Source organism: Cricetulus griseus, chromosome 2, assembly GCF_003668045.3.
Source record: "Cricetulus griseus strain 17A/GY chromosome 2, alternate assembly CriGri-PICRH-1.0, whole genome shotgun sequence".
NCBI lineage: Eukaryota > Metazoa > Chordata > Mammalia > Rodentia > Cricetidae > Cricetulus > Cricetulus griseus.
The window spans coordinates 174,591,351-174,606,608 of record NC_048595.1 but is presented as its reverse complement, the minus strand read 5'-3'; positions in this window follow the sequence as shown (position 1 = coordinate 174,606,608).

Sequence of the window (15,258 nt, the reverse complement as noted above, 5' to 3'; positions counted from 1 at the left end):
GAAGTTACAGAGGGTTGTGAACCACCATGAACATGCTATGAACCAAACTTGGGTTCTCTGCAAGTACAGCAAATACTCTTAGCTTGGCCAATCCATCTCCCCAGCTCCTAACCAGATTTCTTCTTATCAAAGAACTCAGACTCTTAATAAACCCAACAACCTTCCCTAAAATAGGGAGGTAATCCATTGGCATAATTGAAAGTGAATGAATGAATGAATGAATGAATGAATGAGGTGGCATTGTTTCACTAGCAACACATACCCAGGCTCCACAAACATAACTCAGTATTAAATGGGAGAAAAAGAGGAAAGAGATGAGAAGCAAGCAGAAACACAGAGGTACAGAAGGCACTGCAGTGTTCTGAGTGTCCAAAGAGCCCCTACTGGGCAGGAGGAGGTAGCACCCAATTGAAGGCATCCAGAGTCCCTGTGGCTGTGACTGACTGAACTCATCCTCCTGAAAGGTTAGAGGTCACATTAACTCCCTATTCATCGAAGCACTCCAGAACAATGACAAGGATTTGAAGCCCTAGAAACTTTCCACGTCCAGGTGCAAATGTGCACCTGTGTTTGCTAAAGGAATGGTAACATGTAAAATGAATCCTGTGTCCCCCACAGCCCAGGAAAAAGGCAATGGGTGGGAAAGCACCAAACACTGAGTGCCAGCCACAACACAGCTATACTAATGACCACCCTTTAGTAAGCTCCATGCACCCTCCTTCCCGAGTGCTTCATTTGAAAACTCATTACATTTACAGGTGAAGAGGCCAGGCTGCAGTAAGTTCCTTAGGTTATGCAGCAGGAGAACAATGGAGCATAGATGCCAACCTGGGTCAGAAGAAGTAGAAGCCAGCATCTCTGCTTTACCACTGATTCTGGCCTCTAGTCACTGGGTCCAGTTATCAAAATAGGCCTCATTGTGGGCAGGTTAGGTGATAATTTATTGAAAAGTACAATTCACTCAGAAGTGTGGGAGGCTTACTAATCTGCACCTAAGTGTGAACTGATAAGTCTCCTGGTTTCTAAAAATAAAAAGAGAAAGAAGGCATATATGCCACAATCATGTATATACACATATGCATTTTTTCTATCAACCATCCTCCATAAAACTAGGGCCTTATTGACGTGGAGAGCTACAAAAGATCTTAGATTTGGCATTGCTTTTGGGTGGGCTCTGGGATGGGATTTGGGATTAACACAGGAGGTAGGATGAAAAAGATGAGCTCTGTGTGTGTGTGTGTGTGTGTGTGTGTGTGTGTGTGTGTGTGTGTACACGTGCGAATTCAACATCTTTGGGAATGGAGTTAATTGTTACATTTTGAAAACTATCAATAAACACTGGATGTAATAGAGTGACATAAAAATGACAAAAAAAAAAACCTCCAACAGGATACCCAAAGACAGCCCCTCTTAAACCTTAAAGGCCTTCTCCATTGGGAATGGACCCAGCAAAACTTGTACTTGCCCCTAAAGAGCCTCCTGTATCGGGAGGTCCAAAGGTTTCTTTTACAAACTAAAATGAAAGAGCAAAGCCAACAGTATAATTAAAAGCTCTCTAGAGTTATAAAGATTGCCTGTGGGCCATGAATATGGCTTCTGAAAAACTAACACAGAATTTAATAGTAAGATAATAAAATGTTAATATACCAGTGTGCCTGTTTACATAGTCAGACCCCAGTATCAAGTAATAATAATGTATAAACAGCAAATTCTTGCCCCTGGTGCTACCTTTTTAAAATCATGTCAAAGGCTGGAGAAAAACTTGCTGTTAAGTACTTGGTTAGCTTATCCCCAGCTCTTCAAAAATTAGGAATTATATAATAAAATAAGCCAGGTGTGATGGCACACTCTTGTAATCTCAGCATTTGGGAAGCCAATGAGGAGGATCAGGAATTCAAGGTTGCTGTCAGCTCTATAGCAACCTTGAGACCAACAAAGGAGACTCTGTCTGGAGATAACCACCATGATAATCAAGACAGATAATAAAAATAAAAAACGCATTCTTCTCATAAAGAAATTAAAACAACATTCAAACTCTACTGTTTGTAAGGGACACATATGTCCTTTTCTTTCTTGCCCCTCCCCACCCCAAAAATTGTTAGTCTCTTTGCTCCTTAATAGAAGAGCAAACTGGCGACATAATTCATGAGATACTTGAAATCTGCTGGACTCTAAAACCATGTATTTCCTAATACTCCATGCCTTAAAGCAGGGGGGAAGAGGAGAAACAGGATGGGAAAGACAGAACTCTGCAGCCCAGGTGTTGGACTCCTGGTTCCCAACACCTGAAGTGAGACTAACATGGAGCTGGCCCTGAACTTGGCTTACATCCGAAGACTTGTTTTCACTAAACCATCTGCTCCCGGAAATCACTGTTTTAAATCAGGATATTAAACAGAAAAAGAAAATTCCCCGGAGTCCCCTACTAGGAAGAGATAACAAGCAAACTTGGGTGTGAATTGTCCTTAAAATAAAAATCACAAGGAGAGTGTGAAGGTGGCATACGTGGAGCTGACATGGATGCCGGATGTGTTGGCTGGTAAGCCACATGGGTCCTTTGGTCCCTCTTTGGGGCCCTACACAGAGAACCAGTGAAAATTATCCAAGTGCAGCCATTCGAAGATGGTAAATGAACACAGCGGTTATGGATCTCACTCAAAAGAACAAGGAAGTCTCTATATAAAACCATTAGCAGCTTCAGAGGAGTAATTGTAGGCAGGTGTGACTGCTTCCCAGAAATTAATCAGCTAATAACCACTCATCCTTTGCACAGTCTATGCATTTATAATAGAGTTTAATAAGGTATTAACAAAAGACGGAGTAATGAATGGCACTTTAGACCCAACACAAGGGTACTGCTTAGACGAATGGAAGCCAGAGCTTTGGCCTCATATTTTGTATGGCTTTTCTCTTTAGATATGGATCTCTATTTACTATCTTGGAGACCTTGAAACATACATCCTTTATAGCTTCTCTTCCTCGAGGCAGTTAGCCTTCCCCTGCGGCCAAGGAGTGCCTGGTGTCTTCAGGTACTTCATTGGTGTTATCTGGTTTAATCTTCTAGGGTTAAGGGGAGGGTGTCTTCAGGTACTTCATTGGTGTTATCTGGTTTAATCTTCTAGGGTTAAGGGGAGAAATTTCGAAAGCATCGAAACTAGAAAGATGGGAGTGAAGCAGTTCTTCACTCCAACAGAGTGGGCAAATTGAGGAGGATGGGGGACACCACAGAGGTAGCCACCAGAGAAGGTCTAGAAGAACAGCGCTTAAAGCACTGACTGCAGGCAAAGGGGTCTCATGAAGTAGCCCAGACTCAAATAGAGTCTTTCGCTATCTTGTGATAATTCTCCATCCCTATTTGGAACCCTGATGCTCACCCACCCCCGTCCCGGCAAGATCTGTATTCAAAGCCTCCAGGGGCAGAGACATACACGCTACCACTCTCTTGGAGGAGCTGGCCAGACATTTCTTTTGCTTTGGACTGACAGAGTTAGCCAAGAGATGATTTAAAGCCCCGGCCCTGTTCCATGCCACATCTCCCGCCGCCGGCCGCGTTTTCCTTCAACAGCCATCAAGAAGTGACAGCTCCAGACATCAAACGGGAGATTAAGGACAGCCAGATGACGGCGCTGCGTTGGAGTTAGTGGGCACGACCCTACAGTCACCCGGAAAACTGTTTTCCCTATTCCGCCCCTCTCCCCCCACTCCACTGATGCGCACAGAAGGAGGTTGGGAGGCAATGGGTCTCAACCTTCCATCCTTCCCAGCAGGTGCGCCTCGGCCAGAAACACTCCTCCCTAAGGTCATTTTCGGGCGCACTGGATCGCCTTTGCCCCAAACCTGTCAGTGGAAGATTCCCAGAAGGGCGGTGGTCCTCGCATGACAGACAGCAACACTCTTCAAAGATTCCCAATCTTGGCTTAACTCTGGGATCTTAACTCTGGACATGTGTGTCCCAAACCAATGAAAAATATAATACCCAAACAGCTCCCGGGAGATCCCTCCCCCAACAGGTGAAAACCCTAAAGACCTGAGAATCATCGCTCAGTTTGTTCTTAGCCAACCGTGGACCGTGGCGGGGGCAGAAGCTTCCGGTACCACCACCCCCCCACCCTCCAAATAACACTTGTCCAGGCTCCGGAGCCTGGGGACTCGGACAGCTGCTGTCACCGCATCGCGGATGTTTAGAATTCACTAGCCCGTGGACCACCAAAGGAGCCAGGTGACCCTGCCCGGCTAGTTGATCCCGGAGGTCGGGGGAACACCAGCGCCTCACCCCTCTTACCTAGTGTTCACTGGGCCCCGGTTGGGGCATCCGCGGGGTGCGCGCCGCTCCAAGGCTCGTGCGCACCTGGCCGCCTCCCGCCTGGCCCCAGCGCTGCGGCTGCGCTAGCGCTGCATGGCACACAGGGGCTGGCCGGGGGCCCCGGGAAGCCTGTCCAGTTGGCCGCGACTCCTCCGGCTCTCGTGGCTCGCCAAGGGCTCCCCGCCTTCACCCGCCCCGCGTCAGTGCGCCCTTCCTCAGCGGCCGCCCTTTTCCCTCCGCTCTGTCGGACCGGACAAACTGGTTTCTCTGCTCCAGGGAGGAGCTTCTCGCCTCCCCCTAGCAGCGGCCGTGGCCGCGCACGACTTGGGGACCAAGCTGGAGCTGGGGCCGGGGGCGGGCCCCGCCGTCTGCCCTCCCTCGATCCCTCCCCGCGGGCGGAGAGGTGCTGGGTGGCCAGGCCTGCGGCTGTCTTACGTAGCCCTGCTCTAGATCGAGGTCCTAGCGCCCCAGAGGCAGGTGGCCACCCCTGACCGTGACCGATCTTAAGTCTATCCTGTGACCCCGCCTATTCGGCTGCAGTTGGCTCCCAGGGCACTCCTGCTTTCTGCTTTACAAGTCGCGCCCCCAACCAGCCTCGCGTCCACTGTGAGCTTGGCTGCAGGCCGGGGTAGGTGACCATGCCAGCCCGGAAAGCTGGCGGGGTTAGTGAGAGCCGGGGACCTGAACTCCTTCGGTAAGAGGAGCCGCATTTGCTCCCGGCCAAGTCACGTTTCGGGATCAGTCACTAGAGGAGGCGTTAACAGACGCCGCTAAGACTTCTAAGACTTCGAGAATCTGTAATTGCAACAAGCTCACTTTCTGCTGAGTAGTCGCACATAGTTTAGGATCTTGGGACCCGAAGGAGCGATGGTGTAACAGGCTAACTGTGTTAAGGTTGCAAGATTCAGACCTGCGTGCAAGGTTGCTGGCGGCTGTTTGAAGTATGGATTGCACCTCCCAGGCAGTATGTGAGGTGCTGTTCCTTACAGCTGCATCTCTTAGGCTCTCAGAGCTTAAGCAAAGGCCTACAGAAGTATTTAAAAGGTAACCGGATAGAGCACTTGCCTGTTAACTGTTAGCCCTCGGTACTCTCCTCTCATCCCTAAAACTAAACAATGAACCTCATAAAACCACCTTACAATTTCGTTTGTAAAATAATTCTGCAATGTAAGAACAATAAGCCAGCTTGTGTTTTTTATTTAATTTAAAACTTTAATCTTTCCGTCCTGGTGTAAATTACATCCTTTGGGCAATGTGACAAAACAAAAACCAACTATAGACTCATGTATATAAAGCATAGGGGAGGAACCCATGTCGGTCACTGGGCGGCTCCCTCTTCCTCATCTCGCGCTCTTAAATATGAACTTATCTGTACTTAATACACTCACTAGTCTTGCTGGATTCATGGCCGTATAGTCAAGGACCCAACTTTACCTAAAGAGGAATTCCTCAAGTTGCTGATGGCAGTATGGAGTTTCTCTGATGCCATTGACAATTACTGTAAGCTTTTTGGGGGGAGGGGAGAACGGAAAGACTTTCAACCTAGATGAGACAATGAATAAAAATGTGTCTTGTCTGGAAACCATCAGAAAAGGGACAGAATGCCTGAAGGTGCGGTTTTCCTCCTGTAAGCCTTTATGCCTTGGGAAGGAGGGTGTTGGAGCTGATGTTGCTGATGAAGGAGTCCTAACCTTGAAATCGGGCTCTTATCCTCTCTAACAGAACCATTTCAGTGCATTTGGTCAACTACTGTAAGCATCTCATGTACATAACAAGGATTAATTTTGAAATCTGCCTATCTCTACTCCATTGCCCACAACAGCTTGAAGGGTTCCCTTAATCTCTTAGAGACTTTGACTTAGAAGAAAGTACACCCTTGACTTCAACATGGAAAATAAATTCAGGCTGAGCCAACATGAAGTGGCTAGGCTTTATTCAAAATGGAAAGAGGCGGGGCTGGAGAGATGGCTCTGTGTTTAAGAGCACTGGCTGTTTTCCGAAGACCCTGGTTAAATTCCCAGCACCTAAATGGTAGCTCACAACTGTCCATAACTCTGGTTCAGGCAATCTGGTGCCCTCTTATGGCTTCATGGCACTGAACATACTTGGTACACAGGCGTGTTGGCAGGCGAGAAACCCATGCATGTAAAATAAAGAATAAGGAGTGGTAACTCTTTCCAGTTCCTGCTTTGGTAAATCTACTCTAGCTACTGTTTCTGTTTTCCCTTTGTACATCACTATGTACCTACAAGGGGACTGTATTGGCAGAACCAGCTCAGTTGTACTGAAATTATTTTTGAGAATAGCTCTTTTTTTCTACAAGGTAAAAATTTAAGGATGCAAGATGATCTTAAAAGGGAATGAAACCACCTGAATTCACTCTACTAACCCCAGGCAGCATTTAAGTTAATATATTCTCAACAATGGAAGTTATAGAGGCCACACAAAGCACAGTCAATCCCTACCCTAAATTGGCAGTCAAGATGAACTTAGCTAGAAGGTAACTTCTACAAACCATGCTCCAGAATTTTATTTTTGGAGGGAGGGTATCAGCAGGGTGAAAGAACCTGTACCCAGCATGTTAAGACAACATACTTTAAGCACAGAGGCCTTCCTGTAAATTTATCTTTGCAGTGCCTAATGGCAGAAACTTCAAATATCTGCCTCTTTCCTTAAATGGTGTTTTGAACAGCAGAGACACATGACACATTCTATTTCCTTTTTATATGTATTTATTTTTTGTGAGGGGTGAGGCAAGTCTTGTATGTGGAGGTCAGAGAACAACTTGCCAGAATCAGTTCTCTTTCCACCATGTGTGTCCCCCCTGGGTTGAAATCGTGTTATCAGAATTGGCAGCAAGTGCTTCAACCAGCTGAGACATCTCGACAGCTCCAGATATGTTCTGTTGTACTCTCTGGCACAAATTAAGTTCTATCACCCCCTGAGTTATGAAGGTTTCTGCTTCCTTTCAGATTTCTTGGCTCCTCCTCCATCTCCTCATTCTTCTCAAAGGAAAACTAGAAATTAGCTAACTTAGTTATTTTGGTGATTGCATGGAGGCATAGAATGCATGGGAGGAGAATATTAGGCCTGGGTGTGTTATCCAAATCTGCTTCTGAAGAGCTTCCCATGGTCTGACTTTCACAGTACCTGAAGGTGCGGTACCAGCTGCCAATGGAGGGGCACAACCAGTGGTCCTGCTCAGCTGTGGTGCCTGTGAACCACAACAATAGTCAGTAAGAGATCACTAGAGGTGGAGTAGTAGCACTCATATTTCTGGATGGCAAACCAACAGCTGTCTAATTGGACTTAAGGCCCTGCTCAATAGGACCATGCCTATTTCTAGAAACCTAGCCAACTACCTGGGGCTAATGAGATCATGGGTCTTAGAGAAAAATCCCCTACTGACAGTTTACTAGGCCCAGCATAATGCCTGCCTATATTCTAAATACTTATCCTTATATCCACAGATAAACATAGCTTTCACCCCTCATCCAAGAAGCCTCTCTTTGTAGCAGATGGAGACCATCACAGAAAACCACAACTGGCCATTAGGCAGAGTGGTCATAATGCAGAGATCAACAGATGATGGGGAACTCGGTCCGGACCAGTGTATCTACAACACAACTCTTGTACCTAAAGTGCAGAGAACATTGAAGAAGAGGGGGAGGAAAGATTGTAAGAGCCAGGGGACCAGAAGTCTGGCAAGAAAACATGTCTCCTAGAAATGACAGAGAAGCTACATTCAAGATACCTAAAAAATATGGCCGACCAAACAAGACATAAACAATGACAAAACAGATAGACATGCTAATACAGAGTTGGGAAATCTCTTGGGACCCCACCTGTAGACAAAGAACTGCGAACAACTAATGACTGATAAGAGAGGGTCTCTTCCAGGGATGAACCCCTAATTTGTTGTCCAATGCCCCAGGGATGAGCCCCTTAATTGGCTATCTAATGCAAAATGGTCATCCCTGAAATATACATACAACACTAAGCAGACTCAGCAGGTTTTGTTTATATGTTATGAATGTGTACACACATATGCATATATAGCAACAATAATAAAAGAAAAAGAGGCCATCAGTTTCAGAGGAAATGGCAGGGGGAAGACTTGGGAGGGGATGGAGGCAGGAAGGCAAAGAGGGAGGTGATGAACTTACATTTAAATTAAAAACTAAAGATAAAAAGTCAATTAGTATTTAAAAATCAGCTTCCTTTTCTTCCAAGTTTGTGATTGTGTGTGTAGTATTCATCCATATCTCTTCTCTATAAGGAAGAGACTTTTAAAAATTGTGAGCATCTATATAGACACTCAATCAATGTTACACTGACCTAGTGTTGATAACATAACACCAGTTAAACTTAATTAGTATAATTAATTTACATAGCCAAGTAGCAGTTTTCAGGGCTGAGGGTGTGGCTCAGTGATAGAGCACTTGCCTAATATTTTAAGGCTCTGGGCTCCATCTGCCACAAGACAAAACAAAAAATTCCAAGTTGTCTTATAATCATTGTTATTACATGTTGCCTTAATGTCTTACATTTATCTGTTTATCAGTGTGGTAGTGATGGTGTTGATGGTGGTGGTGGTGGTGGTGGTGGTGGTGGTGTGTGTGTGTGTGTGTGTGCTCGCTAGCTTCTACTGTGTGGATCCCAGGGATTGAACTCAGGTCATCAGGCTTAATGGCAAGCACCTTTACCTGATAAGCATCTTGCCTGCCCTGTCACCATGCTCTCAAGTAGTTTTGAGAATTTTGTGTTATCTCAGGGTCCATTTTCATCACTTCCCACTGATAACTGAAAACAACTTGATCTTTCCAACTTCATCCTTTATTATACCTAGTCCTCCCCATTCTAAACTGCTGGATGCTGAATAATGCTTGCTATATTCCCCTCTGATCCCATCATCCTTCACATCTCAGGTCCAAGATGGCTTCCTCTAGTGTCCCCTAAAGGGAAGTTCCAAAGGCACGTCACACCCTCCAGGGAAAGCTGCCCTCTCACTCTGCACTGCACTGTGGGCCTCTTGAGATCTATGACGGATCTTCCTCTTGTCTAGAGCTTCAATGTGGTATTCCATGTGGTCGTAGAATTATTAATTCTCCTAGAATGAAGGAATGGTTGGTGTTATGTAATACTTTATCTTGTTGATGGTTTCTTTAGTCATCTGCTGGTTTGGGATATTTCTTCACTGGCCAGATTGGCCTCTGGAATTAATCACCACCCTCACTACATAAAGGTGTTTTAAAGGTTCTATTTTGTTCTAGTTCCTGTAGGGGAAGCTGTAGCCATGCCTACTTAGGGGCTGGCTACAGGTGCGCCTGACCATGCTTTCGAAGGCGTGGTCAGGGTGATGTAGTGTGACTGCGTTTTCTCTTTCGGTTTTTCTTTTGGGCTTGCATACAGACAGCTGCCACGACGGCTGGCTAGGTCACTCTGTAAGTAAGGCTTTTCCCTATTAAATACCCTTATATTTCTACCTGACTCCATATTGGTAATTTCCCACAATAAGTTCCTGCTAATTCATTGGTGATTTGTCCCTCTTTGCTTCATTCTAGCTAGAATTGATGTTCCCAGTTTGGCTTTGTTTGATTAGAACTTGAAGACAAGTAGGACTTGCTGCTATCATTGGAACAGTACAAAGAACGACATCCAAAAGCTTCTGAAGGGAGTGTGTGTACAAGAACACCACCTTGTCTATTTTCCTAAAATCAAAATCTGATGACATTGCCTTCCCCATCTATAGAGAAGCAAATTAAGTGCAAAGTACAACAATAGGGGTCTGGAGAGATGTCTCAGCAATGGACTTAACTGCTGCTCTTGATGAGGACCCAGATTCAGCTCCCAGGACCCACACGGTGGCTCACAACTACCTGTAATGCCAGTTCCAGGCAGTCCTCCTTCTTCTGGCTTCTGTGGGCACCAAGTACTCACATGATGTAGACACATAGACGCAGACAAGACACACATACATGTAAAAATAAACAATGCTTTAGAAAAAGCAGGAAGCCATTTTTCACTTGTCACATTGGTAACATTTGGAGGGTTTGTTTGTTTAATTGATTGATTGGTTAGATATTTTAAGTTTAGTGTTATTCTAAAGATAGCAAAGGAAAGTAGATTCAGTGGCACACACCTGCAAGCCCAGTTCTCAAGAGTCAAAGGCAGGAATGTCATGGCTAATTCTAGGTCAGCCTTGTCTATACAGTGGGTTCTAGACCAGTCAGAGCTACATGGAGAGACCCTATCTCAAAAAGTAAAATAAAATAAATATATAATAACAAATGGGAAAAATAAAGATAGCAAAGGAAAAACTAATGCAAACTTAAACTCAGTTTCTCCTCCTGTACTCTTAGCACAGCTCAGACTTAATACCAGCTGTGTGGGTTTCCCTGCAATATCAAACAAGCTATCAATTCTATAGCAGATGTCAGTCAGATGTTCCCTAATCCAAGTCAGTTCTAACAGTGTATAGCTGATTATAGCATCAGACACCACAGGTTGGGGTCTCCATCCCTGAGATGCCTCCAAACACTCTTAGTTTTATCTGTGCTTCTGACCAAGTCCCAGTAAATCAGGGGGCTCCTTCAGGTTCCATTGATTTCATTGAACAGATTGAAGGGAAAACTCAAATTTACCAGTTTATTATAGAGGATATTATTAATATAAATGATACAAAGAAAGAGATACATGTGGCAAGGTGTGTGGAGAGAGCCTTGGGGGCACTCTCCAGAACCTCCATGGGTTCTGCTATCTAGCAATTCTATTAACACTGTCCTTTTAGGTTCTTATGGAGACTTCTGCATAATCAGAACTGGGCAACTGTGTAGAAAGGTGATTGGATAAAAGGGTGCAAGCTGATGCTAATACAGACAGAGAAGCCCAGCCAGACCTGTCTGTCTAGAGCCTTGTTGGCATCTCTGTGATGTATGCCTTCCTCCCAGGTATGAGCCCAAGTTCTTGCTTGCATCAAGAAGTGAGAGGGTTTCATGTTCTACCATCACCCCAGACAAGTCTTCAGAGCCATCTGTAAGACAGAAAGGTAGGGGGAAATTAGTTTCTATATGACCCAAATTGGTGGAGTGAAATTGTAATTTTAATGATTTGTTTTTTGCCAAAAGTTAAGAGCCAGAAATCATCGATGACAACAAAGTATTTACAAATCATATATGTAACATACGTACATACATATATACATATAATTGCTACATATGTGTGTGTGATATATATCATAGTATATCACATATTGCCCATGTGAATGGGAACGCAGGCATTTGTATAGTATTGACAGGTGTCTTAGTTTGCTTTCTATTTTTGTAATAAAATGTTGACCAAAACCAACTTGTGGAGGAAACATTTTATTGGGCTCATACAGCCTGATTACAGTCAATTGTTGAGGCAAGTCAAGGCAGGAACCCAAGCAGGAGTCGAGTCAGGAGCCATGGAGAAAATACTTACTGGTTGGCTCTCATATTCACTATGTGCCTTCTACTTCCCAGGTCCACCTTGTTGTGTGACACTGTTCATGGAAAGACATGAGCAAACATCTACTCACCACAGATAGAGAACCAATGACATTCCAAAGTAAGGAGACTACAAGATTCTTATTGGTGAACCAGTGAGCTTTATTGGGGTTCCTTACAGGAATATGGGTGGGGGGTTGCTTATAGGAGCAGAAATGACTCAAGACAGCTGCATCACCAAAGCCCACACCATCATTGGTGACAGCTCACAAAAGCGGGAAACCTGGAACATACTGTACAACCTGCAGGTAACCCAACAGGTTGGAGAGCATCCTTTCCAGGTGGCTCAATTGCAGTGAGCCTCTTCCAGATAGCTCAGCTTGTTTAAGAGTCCTCTGGGTAGCTTGTCTTGTCTCTCAGTACTTACTTCCTATATACATTTGAGATGGAGGAGGCATAGTGAGTCTGCTCAGGTTCAGGGACTTCCTGAAACTATTTTGAGGGCTTAGTTCCTGGGTTTAATAAACAGTGGTTCTCAACCTTTGGGCCATGGCCCCTGTAGTTCGATACTGCTTTGGGGTTGAACGACACTTTCACAGGATTTGCATATCAGGTATTTAAATTATGACTCAAAACAGTAACAAAATTACAGCTATGAAGTAGGAACAAAAATAATTTTGTGATTGGGGGTCACCACAGCATGAGGAACTGTATTAAATGCTCACAACATTAGGAAGGTTGAGAACCACTGCCTTAGAACATCCTGTTGTTTCATCTCACTTTTAAACATCCTTAGTCTTAAGCTTCTCTCCAAAAAGGGAGGCTTTAATCCAAGAGGAAACCACTATGCAACATACCTTCCCAGAGATGGGACCACTGCTGGCTGGGCTGTCTACATCAATCAGTAATCAGAAAATGCAGGCCAATCAGAGAGAATTCCTCAACTGAGGTTCCCTCTTCCCTGAAATGTCCAGGTGGACAAAAAACTAATCATTGCAACAGGTATAAAAATTACACAACTAATTTGGAAGAAAGGTAAGAAACAAATATCAAAATTTCAATGTGCCTCAAACGTTAATCCCAAGGATCAGTCAAACATGTATGCATAAGTGTATTTCTTAATCTGTTCATCTCCTTGAATACAAGACTTAGCTTCTTTCCACTTCCTGGTGCTCCTTTTCTCCTCAAATATTTTTTCCTTGCTCAGCTTGCTCCTTTTCATTATATATCATTAGCATTAACATTAATAGCCACATGACAGAGTCTATACCAGGCTGTTTTGAGATTTCCTCTGCCAATGGAATTAATCCAAAACTTCACTTTAGCCTCAGGCAAACTTTTTGGTCAGGGGCAAAAATCAGCCACATTCTTCACCAAAATATCAAAGAATGATTTCTAGATAACACACTAAAATTCTTCTCTGAAACCTCTTGAGCCAGGCCCTCATAGTTCAAACTGTTATCAGCACCATTGTCTTTCATACTCCTACTAGTATGGCCCATTAAGCAGAGCTTAAAGCATTCCAGTGCTTTCCTAACCCAAAAAACCAAAGTCCAAGTAACCTTGACCGAAGAGAAACACCTCTAAGGCTGTCTCCTTTTGTTCCCTGGTTTTAGATTTAGCAGCCTACCACTGGGCAGCTTGTTCTAACCTATCTCCCGCATACTCTCCGGCCAAACTGATCAGAAAACGTTGCTTACTTCTGAAGCTGAGCAGCTAGTCTGATGAATTGATTCACAGCAGGTAGTGACAACTCACAACACATCACGAGCTTTCCTTGACCACACAGACCAACACTTATATCTTCCTAGATAGGAATTTCAAAGGACTAAAGGATGATTCCATCCATCTGATTTTTTTTTTTTTTACAACTCAGCCCTCATTGCCTAGTCCAGTTATGACCTCTTTTCAGTACCAGTCAGAGTTGGTTGAAACACTTATCATAGCTTTACCCAAAGCTACTGGGAGAAGGAATCATATAAAATTCACCTTTTTTTTTTTTTCTGTGTAACAGTTTCCAGGAGCTAATTTGGTGTGTGTTTAACACTTCTTTGTGCTTTGTGCTTGAAATGCAGCTTGACAGTCCCCAGGTCACCAGGAATTGCTTCTTTAAAAGTACTTGGTCCTGTTCTTTCTCTGGATTGGCACATGACTGTCATGTTTTTAGAGATGTTTCCTTTTTCTTTATTGTTAAAACTTTCTTTCATACATGTACACAATGAAGTGTGATCATAGCTACTCCCATTTCCCCTCCAGCTCTCCTTTTATTCCCTCAATGCATTCTCCTCCTCCCAACCTTGTTTGTATCCTTGTTTTATCTTCTTACAACCACTCAGTCCAGTTGGTGCTGCCTATGTGCGCTTCAGTGTGGGGTCTCCACTGAGGCATGGGAACCCACCATGGCCACACCCTCAAATGTTCCTTTATCTTTCTCCTTGGAAACAGGATTTAACAAGTACTGCAGACTCTGAGTCTCCAGGAGGGGACAAGCATCTCTCCTGTGCTTCTCTGGCCTGGCTCCTTAGCTCATAGCAAAGACTGCCCCAAAGTCCACCTCAGGGAAGCCAGACAGTCCCCTGAGACCACTTCATGAGAACACACAGGTCTGACACACACTAGTAGCCTGTTTCTTCTTCAGGCAACTGACCCTAAATGTGGCTCTTTCTAGTAACTTCAACACTCTTGGATCAGACCCTGTTGTCCCAGCTGTCTGGAACTTCAAAGTGGAGAAATCCATCCTTGTGTCTGCAAGAGGTCGAGAACAGGTTATTTAGGAAGAAATATCTTGAAGTCTTCTACTTTATACTCTGCCGAGAGGGTCCCAAGCATGGGCAGGTAGGCTCTATATCTCACATAGAGTCTTGGGAATTAACCGTTGCTCTTAAGAACACCTGGCACCGAGCCATTCATAAACAACAGATGGTTATTTAGACTCATGCTTCTCCTGGAGGCTGAAGAGTTTGGGTTGGGCAACTGCATCTGGTGAGGGCCTCATGCTTCTTCAGCTCTTGGCAGCAGACACCACCAAGTAGTCCCGAGTGAGAGGAAAGAACAATAGAAGACAGGATTGTTACAGTAATCCGTCCTGAGGATAAGCAAGCCATCTTGAGTGAACCACACTAATACCTTCCTGAGGGTAAAGCCCCCCAACCCATCCAAACACTCTTGAGGGCCCCAGCATCTCTTTATATAGTATGCTGACAAATTTCAGTATGAAGCTGGGCATACTGGTAGAGACCTTAATCTTGGCACTCTAGAGGGCAGGAGGGGCTCAAGCTCAAGCACTCTCCCAAAATCAATATGAATCTTGGCAGAGACAAATCACATCCTCATCTCAGGATAGCATATGTAGAAATCAAGAACAATACACAGAGTTAAAAGGTACCTAACAAATAAGACCTGTTACGATAAATCTTTCCGTCAAAGCCGCCCGAGCCCTACTGCCAAGTGGGCGGTCTCTGCCAACCACGCAAGTTCTGTCCGCCG